The 21759-nt window shown below is 37.8% G+C and overlaps 1 protein-coding gene across 5 annotated transcripts in view; it reads right to left on the bottom strand.

Annotated features, from left to right (window-relative positions):
- LOC145693464 (uncharacterized) overlaps nucleotides 1–21759 on the bottom strand; it is a 622508-nt gene that overhangs the window by 150078 nt on the left and 450671 nt on the right. The window lies entirely within an intron of this gene.

The following is a 21759-nucleotide window of genomic DNA, read 5'->3' as shown; positions in this document are numbered from 1 at the left end:
AAAGACACGTGAATGATGACGGACGAACCAGTGGAATGAGAATATTAGAGGAAACGGAAGTACCCCCGAAAAAACTCGTGGACACGATGCTATCCACCACAAACTTATTTTCCAGGGGTCCCATCCAAATAGTACTCTCAACAGGTCGGGTCGGGTCGGGTTGAACACCGACCCGACTCGACACTTGATCCGATCCGATTGACCTGACCCGACAACCCGACCCGACCCGACAACCCGACCCGATCCGTAACCTGACCCGACCCGTTTGAGAGCACTATGATCACGACACTGGGTGAACGCCAAAATGCACTCCCATTGGGAATTAAACCCGGACCACGAGTACCGAAGTCGGGATCTGTATATGCATCTTAAAGAATATTTGGCACTTTTGAGATTTGGTTATTTTTTTTTATAACTGATACCAGTGTCCGACGTGGGAGAAATTTTTCTTGCTTTAGTTCTATGTGACGAAATTTTTATTCAAGGTCAGTGTTGTCACCTGATCGGACGGCAAGGGGTCTTCTCAGAAGGCAGTAGCAAGAGTCTCTTGGCGGAGACAAAAGGAAATCGTTTACCTACAATGATAAGGGTTGAGGAAATAGGAGAACAACTGTGATTTTTTCCAACCCTTCAACTTTCATTCCAAAATAGGTTCTTATGATTCCGGGACCCGTGCCACTTTGATTTTTCTTTCTCGGTAATTAAAACGTATTTTACAGTATATATAGTTGCACGTAAGAAGATACATAATATGAATTTTGTAATTTAAAATTTAAAAATACAGTATGATAATTAATTATAAAGTACTAATTTTATTTCATCACTTTCAGCCCAACAAATGAAATTCAAACAATTCGCACCCTGGGTCTTGGTCATCAATACTGCGTCTTATTCTTTGTCTTGCACAGTCAAGTCTTGGTCCTGCATTTCGTAGTCTTGGTGGTCTTTCATGCTATACAAGAGCCAAGAATGCTCGCCTCATCGGTACAAATGAAGACCAAGTGTGATTTTGATTATGGTCTTTCATACAATACAGAAAGCAAGAAAATATACTCATCGCTACTTCGTGATCACCAAAACAAGGCCAAGAGCAAGATTACTATGCACTTCGTCTTGCATATCCAATCTTTATCTTATTCTTGTATCGATGTTCTTGGGCTTGGTGAAATAAAATGAAATATTCAGTTTAAGGTCCCTCGATTCTGACCATGAGAAATGAATGCAATGGTGGAATGAAGAAAGCGGGAGGAAACAGGAGAACCTCGAGAAAACCCACTACACGGCGTTTCTCCACCACAAAGCCCACTTAGCACAAGTTGGAATCGAACCATGGACACCATGCATCAGAGATGAACTCTCTACCAGTGAGCTACCGCGGCCCTGCTTGGGCTTGGTCGTCTATATTCAATCTTTCTTTTGGCCTTGCTTAAACAACTTCTAGTTTTGTTCTAAATCCAGACTCCATATTGGCGTAAATATTAATATTACAGTCGATTGGTAAAATAAATCTTCCACATTTAAAAATTAAAGTACACACAAGTACAAAAATAAGCATTTACCATAAAAACACTAGCTGCAAGTGCTCAAAATAGATTTATGGCTTCTATAAAATCAATTGAAAATTGCTATTTTTAATTAGGCAGCTAGTGAAAAACAGCAGCTTTCGACTCCAGCCGAGTTTAAGCTCAACCTAAACTCGGTTGACCCAAGTGAATTGACCCGACTGACCCGACCCGACCCGAGCCGTAACCCGACCCGTTTGAAAGCACTACATCCAAGAGGTGTAAGCGCTCCACCCAGTCTTGGGAAGTAACGTAACGCAAGTAACGCGTTACTTGTAACGCGCAACTTTTTAAGTAACTATTCCTAGTAACGCGTTACATTTTTTCCAAAGTAACTGTAACGGTAACGCGTTACAAATTTTTAAGTAACGTACCTAGTTTGCGTTACTTTTTTCGCGTTACATTTCGGATGAATAACTACAATATATGTACATTTTTCTTCGGAAATAAATGTTTCTTTCCTGTAAGTGAATTTCTCAGAATGAAACAATCGAGCATGAAACTACATATGTCATGACCGACAGTCACAGACACACAGAGAAACAGGTCAATTCGTAGTGCCACGTGCTGTTTTAGGAAGATAAGGACAGCCTTAGGGAAATCACGTGTACTGATTGCAAGCACCTGGAAGATTTTGACAGCTCCAAATCAATACATTCAGCAAGTGAACTAGGAGTGCAATGATACCATTAGTCTATTTTACTTTGATTGGTGTTGTTTTTATAAAGATGGGGTAACGAAAATATTTTACCGTTCGAACATTTGAAAGAATACTTTTTTCTTAAGAGCTGAGGATGATAGTGGACAGAATTTAAAAGTAAAGTGTGTGAAGTGCCCCGGCGGAAAATGTTTATCAACAACTAGGGTGCCATAATTAACGATTTACAGTAAGGGATTAATATGAATAAACTGTGTTCTGATGAGCTGGCCTACTTTATTACTAGAAAATAGTTTGCTGATGGTATGTAATATGGGAGTTCTTTCAGATCAGTTTGCTTATCCTAGAGTCCCGTTGATTATAGAAATTGAAACTAGCTTTAAAAAGCATGTATCGATTTTAGAGTTACTGGCAAGTTTTGATTCACTCCCAGTTCATGTGTTTTCATTTTGTTAGTTGTAGTGTAAAGTTTCTCTATATTCTGTATTTTTAATTTTACATAACAACATTGTTATTATTATATAATTAGTTTAGCAGAATCATAATAAGCAACCATTTTTCTAGGGATGAGCACGAGTCAAGCTAAACTCGACTCGACTCGAATTCAAGTCGAGTTTCGAGTCAAATTAAAGGTAATATGCTCGAGTCGAGTTTCGAGTCCAGTCGAGTTTGATAAATGGCTTGTTCGTTTTAACTCGTCTCTAAATCATGGCCTGATTACACTAGAAAACGAAAGCCATGAGAAATGTAAGCTAAACAGTAATATGGAATACTTTTAGTGTTGCTCACGAGAGGGGACACTGCTCGCATCTCGTCTCGTCTCGATAGCGAGACCACAAGAGAATTTTTTTTTATAACAAGCTCAGCTCGGCTCTGCTCAACTGAGAAGATGGCTCGAGCCGGCTCACTTGGGGTGAACCATCGGCTCGAGCTGGTTTGGTAGGGATGAGCCATCTGCTTGATTCGGCTCATCTGAACCGAAGGCTCTAGCCGAGTCGGTTGGGTGAGCTGTTGGCTCAGCTCACTTCTCGGTTCGGGTCGATAGTGAATGAGCTGTGAGCCGAGCTGCTCGAGTCGTTGACAATTCTAAACCCGAGCCGAGCAATTTTGAAGGTATTTGGCCAGTGCCCTATAACTTTTAACAGTGTTTGGCTCGAGCCCGAATACTCAACTTAGACACTCAACCCAAATTCAGAAGCTAGTGAAAAATGTCCCTGACTCCTTGACTTCACGACTACCGAGGTTGGCAATCAACTAGTTTTTTAGTATTCAAGTACAAACCGCCTATCTTTCACGTTTATATACAGTGTTGTTACAATAATAATAATAATAATAATAATAATAATAATAATAATAATAATAATAATAATAATAATAATAATAATAATAATAAGTTGTAGTAGTAGTGGTGTCATTGATAATAATTATACTGTTTATGTAATATACCGGATTTGGTTCGACTTGACTCGAAACTCGACCCCAAGTCGAGTCGAGTTGAAGGAAATTTTTCGAGCGGAGTTCTCGGGTCGAACTCAAATATGTCTGTTTCTAGTCGAATCGAGTTTCAAAGAAAACTCGCTCGGACTCGTTCATGTCTATCCCTACGAGTAATGCAGTATGGCATTTTATCAATGTTACATTATATGAAAATGTTCATATATCAAGTAAAAATTTGTCCTTGCATTTACATTCAGAGCATGCAATAATAATAATAATAATAATAATAATAATAATAATAATAATAATAATAATAATAATAATAATAATAATAATAATAATAATAGGGGTACTAATAGTAGTACGTAAAATTAAAGTCATTGTTTTTCACATTTTAAAAGTTTCAGACCTAAAAGTAACGCGTTAGTAACGCGTTACTTTCGAAGTAAAGTAACAGTTACTTTTTTGTTACAAGTAACGCGTTACTAACACGTTACATTTTAAGAGAAAGTAAAGTAACTTGTAACGCGTTACATTTTTACAAGTAACTTACCCAACACTGGCTCCACCAATGTGTCACCTTGCCCCAATGATGAACATCGAATAGTGGCTGACTCTCACATATGATTAAAAGCACAAGAATGAGACTGACGTTTTGGAGGAGATGGAATCATTGCAATATCAAATGTACGGAAATAGTGCTCAATTTGATTGCGCAGAAAACGAATTTTCAACGCTACAGCATAGTAAAGTCATGGTTATTTCTGCATTCAGCACTATGCGTGAATCGTATCAAGTTTGTGTACGGTCCACCGCACAATGGTCCGGATACAGAGCTTGCATTAGATTCAATTTTTTGCAAGTCAAATTTATTCTTAATACAGAAATTTGAGAGTCAAACAAAATTTGCGAGTCAATTACAAAAGTGAACTTATGAATGAAATTCCGATTAATTAAAAATACATGAATACATATTTTAAATAAACTTTTAAAAATGCACAGTACTTACCTACTACATAAGCACCACACCGTTTCTATGTTCAATTCTTATACACAGTTTTGAGGAAAGAATTTGGGAGTTTTTCTTTTAATAAGGGGTAACATTACATTCTTTTATAACATACAGACAAGGACCTAAGTTTTTTTTTTCCCATCAGGATAACAGCACACTTCTTCTTTAACCATTTACACTATCTACAAACAAATTTGTACTTTCGTCTCTGCTTCATCTTCTAAAAAGCGGCTGCAGCTTTCCAGTATGGAAGTTCCGCTACAGGTGGTCCACTGGCGCTTAGGAACATAAGAGTGCTCAAGCTTGGGTCTTTCAGTGAACTTCTGTGACTGTGTTTAATTCTGTTTTGGCTACTGGATGCTCTTTCACAAGGAACACTGCTTAACAGCAAAACCAAAACACAAGAAGCCAAAAGTGAATAATCAGGGAAGATTTTTCACTTGGGAATTGTCTTCCACAAACTTGCAACACAATTCTTTGTGAGAAATTCTTCAAGCCACTCAATGTGTGCTTGAACATTGTAAAATCGCCACACATTCTTTCCTTCTTTAGAACACAGGCAACGGCGGGGAATCATTCTGCACCATAACAATGGATCTGCTCATTCAGCGAACATCACAGTTGAATTCATTGAAGACAGTCGTGTTAAACTTCTTAGCTACCCACCCTACAGTTCCTGACCTGGCACCATGTGACTTTTTCTTGTTCCCTACGATGAAGGATAAACTCCATGGACGTAATTTCTTTCTCTTAAAGATGCTATCACTGCTTATACAGAGCAGTTAAGTGCAGTGCCTGAAGCAGACTAACGCCAATGTTTCCAGAATTCGTTCAGTAGGACGAGACTTTGTGTGGAGTGCCATGGAGAATACTTTGAAAAAATGTAATAGGTATAATAAAGTTTTGCATACCCAGAGATCAATGCCTCAAAACTTCCCTAACATTTCTCGTATATAAAATACCAGATTTACGTTTTTGAGGGCTTTTAAATATTAAAGTTAGGTTTTATATTTCGATAATATCATTCTTTACTAGCCAAAAGCAGACACATCTACGAGCAGGAGAAAGAGTATAAATTTCCCATGTTCGGGGACAATAGTTTTTAGGTTAAGTATATAACTTTATATATTTCTTTCTAAACCGAAACGCCGTTCTTTCGCAATAGTGAGTGTTCTGGAAAAATTCTCTTTACTGTACCAATTCTGCAATATAGAAGATACAATGGCTGTAATTAAGGCAAATAACAATAATGAAAAATACACGAGTGTGCGTTATTTAATTAATCTACAAACGATTTAATAATGAGCTGGATTTCACGAACAATGAATACTCTTCATCAATTAACTCACACGTACGTAACAATGCTACTTCACCGTCAGTCATTTTATGCTAGTGTTTAGTTTCTGCATTGAAAATATATTTCCCTCGCCAAGTTTTAATAACTTCCTCCTTGTCTGAAAGTTTTCTGCCATTCAGTGGAACGATGGAGGAAACATTTTTTGTTATGCTTTTCTTTTAAAATATACATAGGAAGATCGAAACTGAAAACGAGTTTTCAAACGAAAAATAAGCGAATGGCATAATCGCATCGAAGTTCACAACTTCCCTTCTTCACTCCTCTAAACCCTGTTCCACAGAGACAGAGTAAACAGACCTCTCATCAGGTCAAATACTATTGATCGTCGATGGCTTGCCTTCTCCTTGCCTGTCAACAAATATATTTGCAGTTTACACAACGATCGAGACCTGAAACTCAAGCATAACTCTTGACTACAAAATGTGTTCCTGTCGTATATCCCGTCTCAACCGGTCTCGTACCGTCTATGGGGAGATGTGATAACATCATTTCCTAGTTCTACTACCGAAAAGAATCACTAATTAAAAAATATATATCGAAATACAATTATCTGAAATTGTGTTCTTAAATTATTGAAAATAACATTATACATAATATGTACTTTTAATGATATAAATAAATCTTTAAAACGACCCTCTTATCTGTAAGTTGATACTTAACAAGGCTGCGGAAGGTTAGGTTAGAACTATTTTTATACCTTTAAGGACAGTACTGAGAGAAAGTTCCGCATTTATATTTTGATATAACCAGAAAAAACAATACCTAAAAACGCATAGTTTAATGTTTTTACCCATTTTCCTACTTAGAAAATGCCTCCCAAAATTTAGAAAATGAACCCATTTCATTAAGCAGAGTAAGTGCCTTCATGGTTACGTATTATAACCACCCCGAACAAAAATTAGCTACCCGATAAAACTTGCCTATTGCCTTGACAAGTCAATTGATTCCTCCTGAAAGTAATTTCACGGTATGTTGCAGGTATATGAATCCACTCGCTTATCAGTAGATTCAATAGCCTGAGCAAAATACGGGAATATCTATTTGTGTTTCACCCTTGATAAAAACAGTCCCACACATTTTCAAGTTGACTCAAATATGAGGACTTTACAGACCAGACCAGATACGACAGGGTGCGTTAATGTTCCGCAAATCATGTACAATTGTTTCGAATCTTGTAAATACGGCAGTTGCTATCTTAAAAGCTAGAAGAGTATCTACGGCATATTCACCATGAAGGGATTCGTCACTAAATTATCCAATGCTGGTTCATATTCACATTCACTTGTACGATTGGAGAAAGGTACGTAAAATATGCCCATATCACCATATAATCAAAGAATGCAGATTAAATCACATTATTCACTCATTTAAATATTTTATTGGGTTTTCGGTGAACTCGACGCCCTGCAACATTTGAATAAATACACACAAAAAGAGCACATGGACGAAATGCAACGTGTGTTAACGTAATCAAACACTGTCAGAGTGGCTCTCGATGGGCGAAACTTCACCAGGACAACACATTCAATATCCCAAATAATTGCCGGTATATGACTTTTTTAGCAAAATAAGTGTTTCTCAATTTCTTGGGTATCGTAGAGTTGTAGTATACGAGCGTGCAAAGAATTAGACATGAATCATCCTTGTTTACTACGAATTTTACAAAAGTGTGTGTTTCGTGTACGTACGGACACCAATTGGCTCAAGTATATCATCATACCCTGGCCCTTCTGCTCGTTTGGCAATTTAATTGTTACGAGTATACCTCGCGCTCTACGCAAAAGTACAATTTCTTGTGCATACTATATACGAGGGTCACTACGAAAGTTTTGAGATACGCATTGTTGTGGCACAGTATTTGAATTCCAACAATTGCGTTCGGTAGTGGTATCCAGAGGGAAGAAGCGAAGCTAGTTTCAACTCGCCTCGCTTATCGGTGTGGCTGTATCGCCTTCACTTGTTTGTTGATCTGAGCAGTATTCGGCTGTCTAGAATGGAGCTCGAAAGGGAACCTTTTCGGGCAATGATCATTTACGATTTTAAAAGTGCTTTGAACGAGACACAAAGCCTTGACCGTTTGCAGGGGGCATTTGGGGACCTTGCTCCTTCCCGTGATACAATTTTTCAGTGGTTTGGTGAATTTAGAAGAGGCCGGACATCGCTTAAAGGTGAAGAGAAAGCTCGACGTCCAACAACAGCTGTGTCAGATGAAAACATTGCCGCTGTAGAACAAATGATTCGATAAAATCCTTGAACAACTTTCAAGGACATTTAATCTACAGTGAACATTGGATCACCAGCAGTAACAAAAATTCTTCATGATCATCTTCGGCTCAGGAAGGTTTCATCTCGTTGGGAGCCTCACACATTGACTGAACAGCAGAAGCGCATGCGTGTGGAGTGGTGTGAAGAAATGCATGCAAGATTTGATGAAGGCAATTCTTGACGCGTCTTTGACATTGTTACTGGTGATAAGACTTGGATCTATCAATTTGACCCTGAAAATAAACGCCAGTCTACAGTTTGGATCTTTCCAGACGAAAATCCACCCACGAAAGTGAAGCGACCGCGAAGTGTGGGGAAGAAGATGGTCGCAGCTTTTTTCTCCAAATCTGGCCATGTTGCAACTGTTCCACTTGAAGAACAAAGGACTGTTACTGCTCAGTGATACACCACTGTTTGCCTAACAAAAGTGTTCCAGAAGCTTCGGGAACGGCGTCCAAGAACTGGATTGCGTGGGATCCTGCTTCATCATGACAACGCATCCGCACACACGGCCAACATCACAATTCAGTTTTTAGAATCTACGAAGGTCAAACTTATGACTCATCCGCCGTATAGCCCTGACCTGGCCCCGTGTGATTTTTTTCTGTTCCCCAGGATCAAAGATCGCATGCGTGGGAAGAGATTTTGCAGCCCTGAAGAAGCTGTAGTGGCTTGCGAGAATGAACTTTCAACACTTGAAGAAAAAGACTGGCAACACTGCTTCCAAAAGTGGTTTTCGAGGATGCAAAATTGTGTACAGTGTAATGGTGAATACTTTGAGAAAATGTAAGTGTGAAATTGATTTTAAGTATGTAAGTTATTTCACATCTCAAAACTTTCATAGTAACCCTCGTATAACATACTGTACCATTTGAAAATTGAACTTGTGTGCCGATGTTTTGCAGACACAATTGAAATCAAATCTTTAATACTAAATAATAATCAATATTTTTTTAAAGATAGCAAATTAAATATAGTTGGTAGCTGTTAGTGATAATGGCTAAAGAGAGCAGAAATGAAGTGGAAATTGAGAAGTTTGATTTAATAAGGACGTAAGCGAGGTTATGCCCTTTTTGCATCATACGCGTAAGTGGCTTTTACCATGCTTGTTTAGCCTCCTGTCAAAATTTCAACTCAATATCGGAATAAAATGCTACATATCACGTTGTTTTATGTAAGAAAAACACACTACTTAAATTTTCAACATTGTTTTTCTCCAAATGCATATTTCAGACTTAGCCCTTATTGCATCAAACTCCTCAATCGACATTTTACATGATATTGTATCTTAAACAATATCCTGCAGTACTTCAGCAACAATTTTTTATAGAGGTAGTTAGTGAATACTTCAAATTATATGCCCATAACCAAATTGCTTGTACAAAAATTGTTGCGTGAGTACCTTAGGATTCTGAAACATGTATTTTTGGATAGAGCACATATTAGTTCCTAAAGAAAGTCTTAACCCGACTACGGTAGGTCCCCTAGTTTTCGAGCTATGGCTCTTTAAAGATTTTTTTTTTTTTTTTTTCATGTTTCCGGCAACCTATAACTCCGAAAGGAAGCATTTGTGCACCCAGGTTGGTCTGTACTTTTCGTCTTATTTTGGTGTCAGGAATCACCCCCTAAACGTTGTCGGTATTGTTTTAAAACACCCCATATATATATATATATATATGGAAGGAAGGAAGTCATGCAAAGTATCTATATTTAAACTTACCGTTAAGCCAGCAATCTGATGGTGCTGAGGAAAAACCCTGAAAACATTCAATCAGGATGTCAAGCTACGAGATGCGAAGCTGGGATCTCCTTATTAAAGGCTTAATATGTTCTGTTTTACTACTTCTTTCTCCAAATGGGGAAAGTATTATTCAAATATTTAAAGTATGGAAAAAATACAAGACTGGCATCCTAATCATTTCACATATTGAGAACAAAGTTTTTGTAAAATAATAATAATAAATACGAAAGCAGACCTGTCTGTTAGTAAAGCTGATTCCTAATAATACAGTTGAGCTAATAGGTGTCGCTCTCTGATATCAATAGTTGTCGCTAGAGTGCAGACCATTCGTTAACCTAACAGTGTTGTGACAACTTAATTGCAGAAGAAAAACTGCATCATTTCAACGTAAAAGTTTCAAAACAGGGCAAGGACCGTATATTTCGATTTGAGCATTAACATTTGTAAATATTTCTACACTAATATATTGTAAGGATCTAATTATAAGTAAAGTTTATTGTTTCAATTTAATTTAAAAATAGATAATGGTGGTACTCTAAACATTGGAATATTAGGACAAGCAAAAAAATTAGCTAGCTTTTGATTACGCACGATTTTAGCATAAACCGTACAGAGTCTGAAAGCTTGGGCGCAACAACTAGTAATAATAGCAAGTACAAATGGGAAGCAACTTCAATTTCTTTTAAAAAGTCTGCACAAATGGGAGAATTAACGAATACATTACATGGAATCAATTAACGAATGTCTTTACATGGAATCAATATTTCAATACCGGTACATTACCATCACTCCAAAGCCTAGGAGCCTCTGTCGTTCACAATTTTTTGGTTAGTGACATAACAATGAACATAAAGTTCACAATTTACGAACAGTGGCTGAAAAGCCAATGAAATATTAATACACTCTTTACATTTCTTTCGAATTCCATTCATGTTTGGAAATTAAGTATTGGTAATACTATTATAATCAAAACTATACCAACTGGATAGTTTCATCATATCAAAATCGATAACTATAACAAAATCATTCATCTCCGAAATGTTTTCAAAGTTATTATTTATTGCCGCAACTACACGCTAGGAATGGTAGCGCCCAAGCCATACTTTAACATTTTTATTATCAATTAATTTGACAAGACTGTCCAGTTTCAGATTCTGAAAACATTATTAATAATTCCCGTATATGCTAAATATTTTCAGGTGTGCTGTAATGTTGCGAGTGCCATGTCCGGTTCTACTTTTCTTGTTTTCTGCAGTACCGTTGGATTTATTTGGAATCGACTTCCAAGATATACTTGACAGGCATATATTTCGCGATCCTCTACGCTGGAAATTCACGTGATTGATGTAGAAAAGTACTTATTATCTTGGTATATTCAGACATATCCCAGTTACACCGTTTTAATCTTAAGCGACACCATCAGGGTCAGGGGCGGATCCAAGACGGACTTATGGGGGGGGCGGTCGGTAGTAATACTGCTACTTAGAGCTACTTTTAAGAGTCCAAACTTTTTATGGATGGATTTATTTATACATAAAATAAGAAAAATTTGTCTTCTGGGGGGGCTATCGCCCCCCTGGATCCGCCCTTGATCAGGGTTCTCCAGAGTCTGCCAGACTCCAGTCTGTGTACCAATAATAATAATAATCAGTGGTGCTATTCAGCCTATTCGCTAGAATCAGTTGTTAAAATATTTCGACTTCGCAGAACCGTTTGTTATAGGCCTACCTAGACATTACAGTAAATTTTAGCCAGTTATACCTACAAACAGGAAATTTAATTTAACTATGTTTGTTTTAGCAGGGTTAAACATATGATCTTCAGAACGAAATATAAGAGTTTATTTCTTAATCTCAAATGCTCAGATATCAAGAATGAGAACTGGGTTCACGTGAGCGAAGTGGTGAAGGTTATTTATATTTGAAACGCATACATATCATTATCAACAATTGTTGATTGATTGCTGGATGAAGGTCTTTCCAATAGTTTTTGACACCCATCTATCTTGGACAATTCGTTTCTAAAGTATTTGTAGTGCTACCTAATTTCGTCACACCACCTTGTATTAGGCTCCTGCGTAAGTCATCACTTGTCACTTGTGGTATCCAGTAAAAAATTTTCTTTGATATATATTGTAATATCCCATGTGAAGTTGTTTACAAACAAATCCACGCATCAAGTGTTTATAAACACCACCTCGTGCTTCATCAAGAGGAACTTCCACCAGGGGGACCTGCAATCACCTGCAGACGACGTTTAACCCCTCCCACGGAGCAGAAGACGAAAATTGAAGCAGCAGCGCCACCGCCATCCAAGGGACGCTATAAATTGGACAGAAGAATCCAGCTCAGTACCAGTTTTCTGGTGACCCTCCTTTAGTCTGCTACGGGACTCTTGGAGTAACCTAACCCCAGGCCTCTAGTCTGCTACGGGACTACGCCTATCCTATCTCCTGGCTTAGCCTGCTACGGGGCTCTGTCTGGGAATCCTGACCTCAGCCGCTTAGCCTGCTACGGGGCTCTGTTGGCCACTTAACCCGCCTCTGCTTGCTACGGAGCATTAGTTCCTTAATTCCACTCCGCTTAGCCTGCTACGGGGCTCTGTTGGAGATCCTGTCTGCGACCTTACGGTCAAAGACCACCTATACTCACACTGATTTTAGAGAAATCAATTTGTATAGTATTTTTGTAAAAATACTTTTATAGAGGAACTTTTTATAATAAAAAATACTGGTAGTGGGAGTCGATTCCGGACGCTCTTTTTATTAACAGCTCTACCTCTTCCTTACATATGAGACAAAATTACACAAAGTTTTACAATATAAAACCGGTTGTTAAAAAAATTCAGTATCACTACTGATAATAACTATAATAATGTGTGAATGTGCAGTGTTAAAATGTAGGCACACGTGTTGAGTAACATATTGTACATTAATTAACAATTATTCTAAAGTGATAGAAACCAATCATGCAAAACCTAATTATGTACTAATAAATTAAAACTGATATACGAAATCCTTTAGGACAAATTCTCAAACAACGCTTCTACACAACAAATGAAATGATTCCTACACATCTATCAGAGTGGAAGGAAAATAATATTTGCACCGGAAATATTTAGCTAACAGCTGGTTGACTGTTCACTCGACGGGAAAAATAATGATCTAAATTTGTCGGTACATTTGTTTCTTTAAAGAGAAAGAGATGGATCAGTAAAACACATAATGAGGCGCGAAATGAATGGCTTTGTTTACGCAGATTGTTTCCGAGGCAGAGATCATTCAACTTTTTTTTTTTTTTTTTTTCGTTTTTTCTCTATTATAAAACAGAATGAAACAATGCAATGAAGTTCATGGAAGTGGAAAATTTCTTCTGAAAGAAGGAATCTGTTCCTATTACAATTAAGAGATGCTTCTTTTCCAAAATGTCTACATGGTTTTCTGAAATACTGACAAGTTTTTCCCACACATTTTCGATGTAAATTTAAAGTACCGTAAGACAGGGTTACTTTACACAAAAGTGCAAAGTCCTCTGTCGGTAAAACCATAAACTGTAAAGAGAAAGTTTCAACTGTCACAGTAAGATAAAACATTAACTGTGTTTTGGCTATAATATTGGCGGTTAACATCAGTTCTAATTACCCGGAGAGTTTGTTGTTGTAGAGGTTTGGAAAGCAGTCACTGTAAAGGCCGACAAAATTTGAAAGATATATCGCCTACGAGAATTTCCGTCCGAGTTAAGTCAGTTTCGTAGGATACTACTGTGTATAATGGGACTTTGAAATAATAGTTGACATGTGAAACGTTTTAAAGTCATAAAAAAAGATAAAACTGGGAGAGGGCAGTTTCAGCCTCTAATCGGGATTACTTTGCACTGGTTCAAAGTAACTCCTTAAATAGAAGATTACTAATGCTGCCGAATAACCTCCTGCCTTCTAATTTTCGGTAAATTTTCTATTTAGGTAGATGCCGGAATGGATTTCTTGTTGGAAAATATATTACGAACAGTAGAGGTTCCAAAAAATTAGTTTGGGAGGGGCTTCATTCAGAAAAGCTTAGATTTTTATTTAGAAATCGCTAAACTTTTGGGGAAGCTTGAAGCTTATACGCATAGGAATGACTAACATTAGATTTTGTTGAAAAAAGAAATCATGCAATTTGGGTGGGCTTCAGCCTGAAAGTCCCAAATCCCGTAAATTTTCCACTGGATTACGTTGGGATGATATTCTCGGATATAAAGAGCAACAGTCGGATATAAAAGGCAAATCAGTTCACGAGAATTTTTTTCTGTTCCTGAGTTGGCATTTATGTGGGGAATACGCTAAACTCTCAGAATGTGGTTCCTATGCCGTTACCAGAAAATACATAATTTTCTTCACAAATATCGACAATTCATACTAAGTACTGGTACCAGACTACCAGTACTATCATTCTAATATCAATATCTGTAGACTGCGTACAGTTTTGTGTACGAAGTGAAATGTATAAATACTGAAGGGAAAACACTGCACAGAAACATATGTTCGCATGTTGAACATACTTTATTGTATGTTGTGCAAAGTATCCCCACCTATGGGCTACTTTGCATTAAAGTGTATATTTCAATAACTATGGTCATACTAATGTTTATTAATGCACACATGTTTTCCTTATATATCTAGCTATTATATGTTTAAAATACAGCGTTCTAAATCATTACGTTTGTAAATTACATGCGATTTCATTTAAAATTCCTTAATTCTGATGCAACGCAGGCCCGCAACCAGCCACAGAGGTTTGGGGGGCCAAGTCATTAAAAATTTTCTTGCACATATCTAAATTGTGTTTTTTTGTGTTGAGGTCTGAAGAGGCCATGAAAAGTTTAGGGGGTCCAGCCCCCTAGCCCCCCTCTAGTTGCGGGCCTGGTGCAAAGTAACCCCGTCTTATGATATACCGCCTAAATGATCACGTCACGTATGATTAAAGAACACATTGTTTCTGAATGAGGCATTTCCAATTTGTTCTTTGTTAAGAAATCACACATCACCTAAACGGCGTGACAAACATCTTGGCATTTGAAGGCGGCGCTCCAAGTTTCCTTTAAATGCTGCTAGCAAATGAGAGCGCTGCGGTATTGCCACGTTTATTTTGTATACATTCACCCCCTGCCACCTGATCGCGCTGTAGTTCTGCTTAGCCAAGCCATAGCCACACTCCTTTCTCACTTGGCAACGTCGCGTCAGAGTTTGCGTTTTATTCGTTTAGCTGAAATGCCAAGATGTTTGTTACAGGCTTTAGTATTTTCTATAAGAATACACAATTATATTATTTTTTTCTGCTTTCAAGAACGATAGGTTGAAATTTTAATTTAAATTGAGATCTCGAATTATTCGTGTTTGAAACTTTCGAGTGAATTTTGAAAGTATATTTTAGGGAATTCAAACTCCATATTCGGAAAACTTCAGTTTATATCTAATGCATGAGAAGGTATGAATCTTTTCCATACCTTATAATTAAACACGTTTCTGTAAGCTTCATTCACTATTAACAAAATATGCTTTACAAACAACAGTGGCGGATCTAGGCCAGGGCCGGAGGGGCTAGGACCCTCAGTTTTTTGAGTGACAATTCAAGCTATTATTTATATTTTTTTAAAGTTTACAATAAACTCATGATATACCTGTCATAGTCTGGGTTCTGGCTGCCGCCCCACCAGTTTTTACCTTCTAGATCCGCCACTGACAAACAGTATACGATTATTGAACATAACCAAGATCTTTCAGCATTTTCCTTTTGATTAACAAAATCATATCCAGAGAGTAAGAATAATACATTTCTTTCCCACATTGTGTGAAGGAAACTAATTTGCAAATGTTAATATCTATATTGAACTTATTTTTTACGTCAGTGAATTCTAATAGATATAACTTTATTATTATGATTTACACGTCAAAAGTTGAAATCGAATATCTTGAGCTTTACACTCCACAGTAAGGATGGACTCGCCCGGCGGGTAACTAGGCAAATGCCCAGTGCGCCGTTCCTTTCATTGCCACTGCTCCCTCAAAAAATATATTTAATAAAAATAAAATGAATAAATTTCCCTGAAATATTTACATTACTCTTCTGAAATAATAAAATAATTATCCTGTAAGCATTTTGGAGTTACAGTTTTCAAGGCGCGTGTAAAGATGATTCATCTGAAGTTACAAATAATTTTATATCGTCGGGGCTGTATTTTTAATCAAACATCAGACTAAAAGAGTATTTTTGTTTAAAGCAAATCAACATTGAATACTCGCTGTAGAAAACAATGTAAGTGTCACCTTGAAATTGTTTCACTTAATGACCTTTTCTGTCCCAAACCATAAAATTTAGTAACATTCTCAAGAGCGAATTTGGGTGCGAATTGGGACGAATTTTAATGCTTGCGATAGAAGCGTGTTTTGCTTGCGATTTAGTAGCGTCTAAAGCCGACCATATACATTTTTGGTGGTGAATTTTCACGTTTTATAGAACAAAAATTTCCAGTCTATACTTATATTTGTACAGATAAAAAAAAAAAATCGTGATCCAAAAGGTACATTTCGTCACTTTTTCTTGACTTTCATGACCGTTTTCTGATTTCGTGACCGATAGACACCCAGCACTATCTTTTGACTCTACTGTTACAATACTTATACACTTACAATATTATACACTTACAATATTTTCTACAGCGAGTTTTCAACTATACAATGAAATGAAGTGAAATCTTTATGTTTTACGTCCCACGCTTATGCCGGCTAGGCTAAAGGAGACGATAATGATGAGAAATAAATGAAATGAAGTGTGAGCAAATGGGAGAACCCAGAGGAAACCCACGCACACGATGTTTTTCCACCACAAAGTTCACTTGGCGTGAGCTGGGATCGAACCAGGGACCCCATGCACCAGAGGTAAACGCTTTACCACTGAGCCACCGCGGCCTCAAATCAAAATTATATCTTGTGTTATGTAGTTATAGACATCATATGAGATGTCTAAATAATATGTTATAATAAATGGCCTAATACGCTCCTACCTCTCTCCGACTAACTGGTATGGTGACCTAATATCTGTACGACCTATCTTTCCATGGAGCCAGTCCACCCTTGCTCCACGGTTACGCTTGGTATTATTATTATTAATGATAATAATAATAATAATAATAATAATAATAATAATAATAATAATAATAATAATAATAATAATAATAATAATAATAATAATAATAATAATAATAATAATAATAATAATAATAATAATAATAATAATAATAATAATAATAATAATAATAATAATAATAATGGAATGTGATTATAGTAAAATGATGTTAAATATGGGATATCCCAAGCAAACAAGCACTTTTAAAAAAAAGAAAAGCTTAATTGGACCATAAGCAACAACAGTAAAAATTGGATAAATTTATATTTGTTCTTTTTACACCAATTTGAGAACGATGAATCCAATGAACTGTTTTTAAAAATATCAATCACGGGATCATGACAAAAATGACCACCTTAAACTTGGGAAATAAATAAATTAAGTTCTCTAAGTTTGAAGACATTTTTCTCGTAATCTCATGGACGGATATGTTTTAAAATATTTCCATTCGGTTGAGTGTCCTCATATTAATATTAGAAATGAAATTAGAAATGTATCTAAGCGTGGACATTTTTTAAACATTAGTATGAATGGTAGTTTTTGCTTGTTTTTTTGTTTGTAATTTAACGACTTTTTCATCGCCGAAGCGATGTATATGGAAACGGAGCTACAAGAATTGAGTCAATTGATTTCATATGGGAACCCAATTCCAAGATTTTGGTGTCAAAGGTGTTTTGCGTTCAAGAGTCAGCACAAAATTTTATATAATTACAACTAGGGATGCATTCGAGTCGAGTCGAGTCGAGATTTAAGCCTGTCTCGACTCGACTCGAGAAAATGTTGTCTCGACTCGTGTCTCGACTCGAAAATATGTTGCTGTCTCGACTCGTGTCTCGACTCGACAGTCTCTGTCTCGACTCGACTCGAATTCGAGTCGAGACGTCTCGAAATTCGAGTCGAGACAAAATATACTAGTTAAAATATGCACACACATCACCCAGACCATTATGACTACCTACCTAATTGTTAGTATGTCCACCTTTTGGCACGAATAACAACGGCAACGCGTCTTGGCGTGGTCGCAATGTTCCTCGGTGGGTCGCTGGAGAGAGTTGGCACCACATATGCACACACAGGTCAACTATTTCCCGTAAATTCCGGGGAGGGGGTGATGCGCCCTCAGGTCACGTTCAATCACATCCCAGATGTGATCGATTGGGTTCAGCTCCGGAGAGTTTGGGGACCAGCACATCACTTGGAACTCGCTCCTGTGTTCCTCGAAGCACTCCATCACACTCCTGGACTTGTGACATGGTGCATTATCTTGTCGAAAAATGCCACTACCGATGAGAAACATGGCCGTCATGAAGGGATGTACGTAGTCTGCAAGAAGCGTGTGACGCCTCGGCCGTCATGGTGCCTTCCTCGAGCTCCAATAGACACATGGATGCTCACCTGAATGTTCCCCAGATAATAATTAAACCGCAGCCAGTTTGTCTCCGCCCCCCAGTACAGTTGTCAAGGAGCTGTTCCCTTGGAACACGACGGATTCGCACCCTCACATCGTCATGATGAAGATGATATCGGGATTCATCAGATAATGCAACGCTCTGCCATTGTGCCAAGCTCTAGTGGCGATGGTAACGTATTCATTTCAGTTGTAGTTGCCGATGTCGAGGTGTTAACATTCGCCATCGGTAGGAGTGTTCGGTGCACTGTGTGTTCAGACTAGTGTTGTGAAGGTCTGTGAAAAAAAGTTTTTTTACGGTTTTCCCGAGCTGGGGAAAAAACGGAAAATTTGGGTATTATCAGAATCATCACTTTTGCTAATCACAGAATCATTTTAGTTAATATGTTAAATCAAACATATTTCATACAGATATCTTCATTGTTCTATGTAAAATTCCGGAAATTTTGAAACCATTAGAAAAAAATAATTTGTTCGGAAATATTGGCAAAAACAGGAAAATATAGTTTAAAAACTATTTGTTGGCCTGATACTAGTAATCTTACTTGCTGTAACATGTCTGCAACATATACAGTGGGAAATCGAAAATTCGAACTAATTGGGACCACAGGTAGTTCGGATTTTCAAAAATTGTTCGGATTTTCGAAAATGACGAAGAAAATGACATTTAGGCTTACATATACTGTACGGTATGTTCTTCTATCGATACAGTGGTTATTCAGTACATACAGTAATTACAATACCGTACGTAAGGCTACTTACATTTAGTGTTTCTGAAGAACCTGCTTGTACTCTAAATAACACTGTTCTTGTAAGTCACACTTAAAATTTATAGGCCTAAGAAAAAATTAAAAATAAAAATACATGACGAACAATTACATATAAATGAACTTTTGTAAAAACACTGACTTCACATAACGTCGATGGACACGATATTGTTTGCTTCTCGCTAGCGTTAAGACAAAATGTAAAAAAGCTTCTAGGGACCGCGTTCGAATTTTTGACGTTAGGATTATCGACGTCCTACTATATATGCAATGTATTTCGCTAACGGAAACATACTTAAAGCAACAGGTTTTAATTCTACTTTACACGCATATACCGCACAAGTGAGTAAATTTGAGCAGCGAGAAATATATTAAGTGAAACTTCCGTTAGTTATTATTACAGACTAGCAGAATATCCGTTCTTCGCACGGGGAGAATACGTTTCATTTTGGAGGCAAAGGGCACCAAAACTGTCCCCAATGAACATTAATACCAATAATTTTCAATTATCTTTACATGTCACCATCCCCCTTAGAGTACTAATGGGGCTGAATTTGTGGATTTAAACGGCATCTTCTGCTCATCTCAGCGAGTATGGATTCGAAGCCATTTTCGATCATATATATATATATATATATATATATATATATATATATATATATATATATATATATATATATATATATATATATATATACAGAGGCGGATCCAAGGGGGCTATCGCCCCCCCTCTCTTCACACTCAAGTATACACTGCATAAAATGGGCTTCAATCCTGCTTTACACTGGATAAAACTGCAAACTATGGTTTAGCCCCTCCCTTGATGATACGGCACTATACTGTATATAATGCTCAAAAAAATTAGGGGTTCAGCTGAAACATCACACAAGACCTTAAGATAGTGTATGAAAAGCTTGTGTTTGACTCATATATATCATACAAGAAGGAATGCTTTAAGATACACTAGAAAAATGGGGCACGGAAAACCTTGTTCACATGGCTCATGACACAAGACGGTTATGTGTGTACCTCTCGAACTGCCCACAAACAGGCAAGGCAACAACACTGATTGTTCCTTAATATGTCATATGATCACTTCGAATAGCCAACAGAGCCTCGCACCTCCGTGGCATGGATTCAATCAGATTATCGATGAGTTCTTGGGGAATGTTGTGTCACTCATCCAGAAGAGCGACTTCCAGCTCTGGAATGGTTAATGGATTTACTGGCCTAGCGGCAATTCGTCTGCCATGCATATCCAAGACATGCTCAATTGGAATGAGATCCGCAGAGCATGCTGGCAACTTCATCCGAGCGATACCCTCAGCATCCAGCATCTCATCCACTAACCGAGCTCTGTGAGGACGAGTATTGTCATCCATGAAAAGGAACGAATCACCAATGGCACCAGCATAGGGAAGAACAAGAGTTTTCATGATCTCATCCCTATATCTGAGAGCCGTCATAGAGCCATTTCGGATGATGTGGAGCTCAGTACGCTCACCAATGCTGATTCCTGCCCACACCATCAGTCCACCACCATGATACTGGAATCTTTCTCGCACAAACATGGGATTCTGTCGTGTTCCACAATCTCTCCAGATGAAAACACGTCGATTATCAGGCTCCACACTGAATCGAGACTCGTCAGAGAACAAAACATTGCCCCATTCATTGCGTCCCAACCCACGATGTTCCTCTGCTTTCGCTCTTCGATCAAAACGGTGTCGTGCAGTTAATGGGACACACACCATAGGCCTACGTGCGTAGAGACCACCTTCTCGAAGGCGATTGCGGACCGTTTGAGTGGATATTGTGCGTCCTGTTGTTGTTCGGAAGGCTTGCGGGAGCAGAGTTGTATTCTGACGCCGGTTTCGACGGGCTGTTAACAAGAGATAACGATCGTCTCTGGCTTTGGTTGCTAGTGGACGGCTCTGTCCTTGTCTTCTTCGAACACTTCAAGTTGTTTGTAATCGATTCCACAATCGGGAAATCACACTTTGTGCCACTCCTATGGCATGTGACACCTCCCGCTGTAACTGACCAGCTTCCAACCTGCCGACAGCTCGCCATGTCAACGATTCTGGCAAATCACGTTGTTGCGCAATTTCACTACGTAGATTTGTGACGCACTAAACACAATGAGAACAAAGGTATCCTGGAGCTGGAATGTGTTGGCAGCGCCACACTACAAAATGATATCTGTTAGCGCCACGTCACTGATCACGTGCACAGATGTTTCAAACGGTTCGTTTGCACGTTGGGCCTTCAGGATTTTAATCTGAACTGGACAAGATACAGTGTTATCACATTATTCGTAAGAAGTTTTACATGTGTTTTCATCTGATTCCCTAATTTTTTTGATCAATATATATTAGATAAATAGATAA

The sequence above is a fragment of the Thermobia domestica genome, chromosome 8, assembly GCF_964235325.1.
Source record: "Thermobia domestica chromosome 8, izTheDome1.hap1.1, whole genome shotgun sequence".
Lineage (NCBI taxonomy): Eukaryota > Metazoa > Arthropoda > Insecta > Zygentoma > Lepismatidae > Thermobia > Thermobia domestica.
Note: the sequence above shows the minus strand (reverse complement) of the source record. Positions and strands in the feature narration are given on the sequence as shown.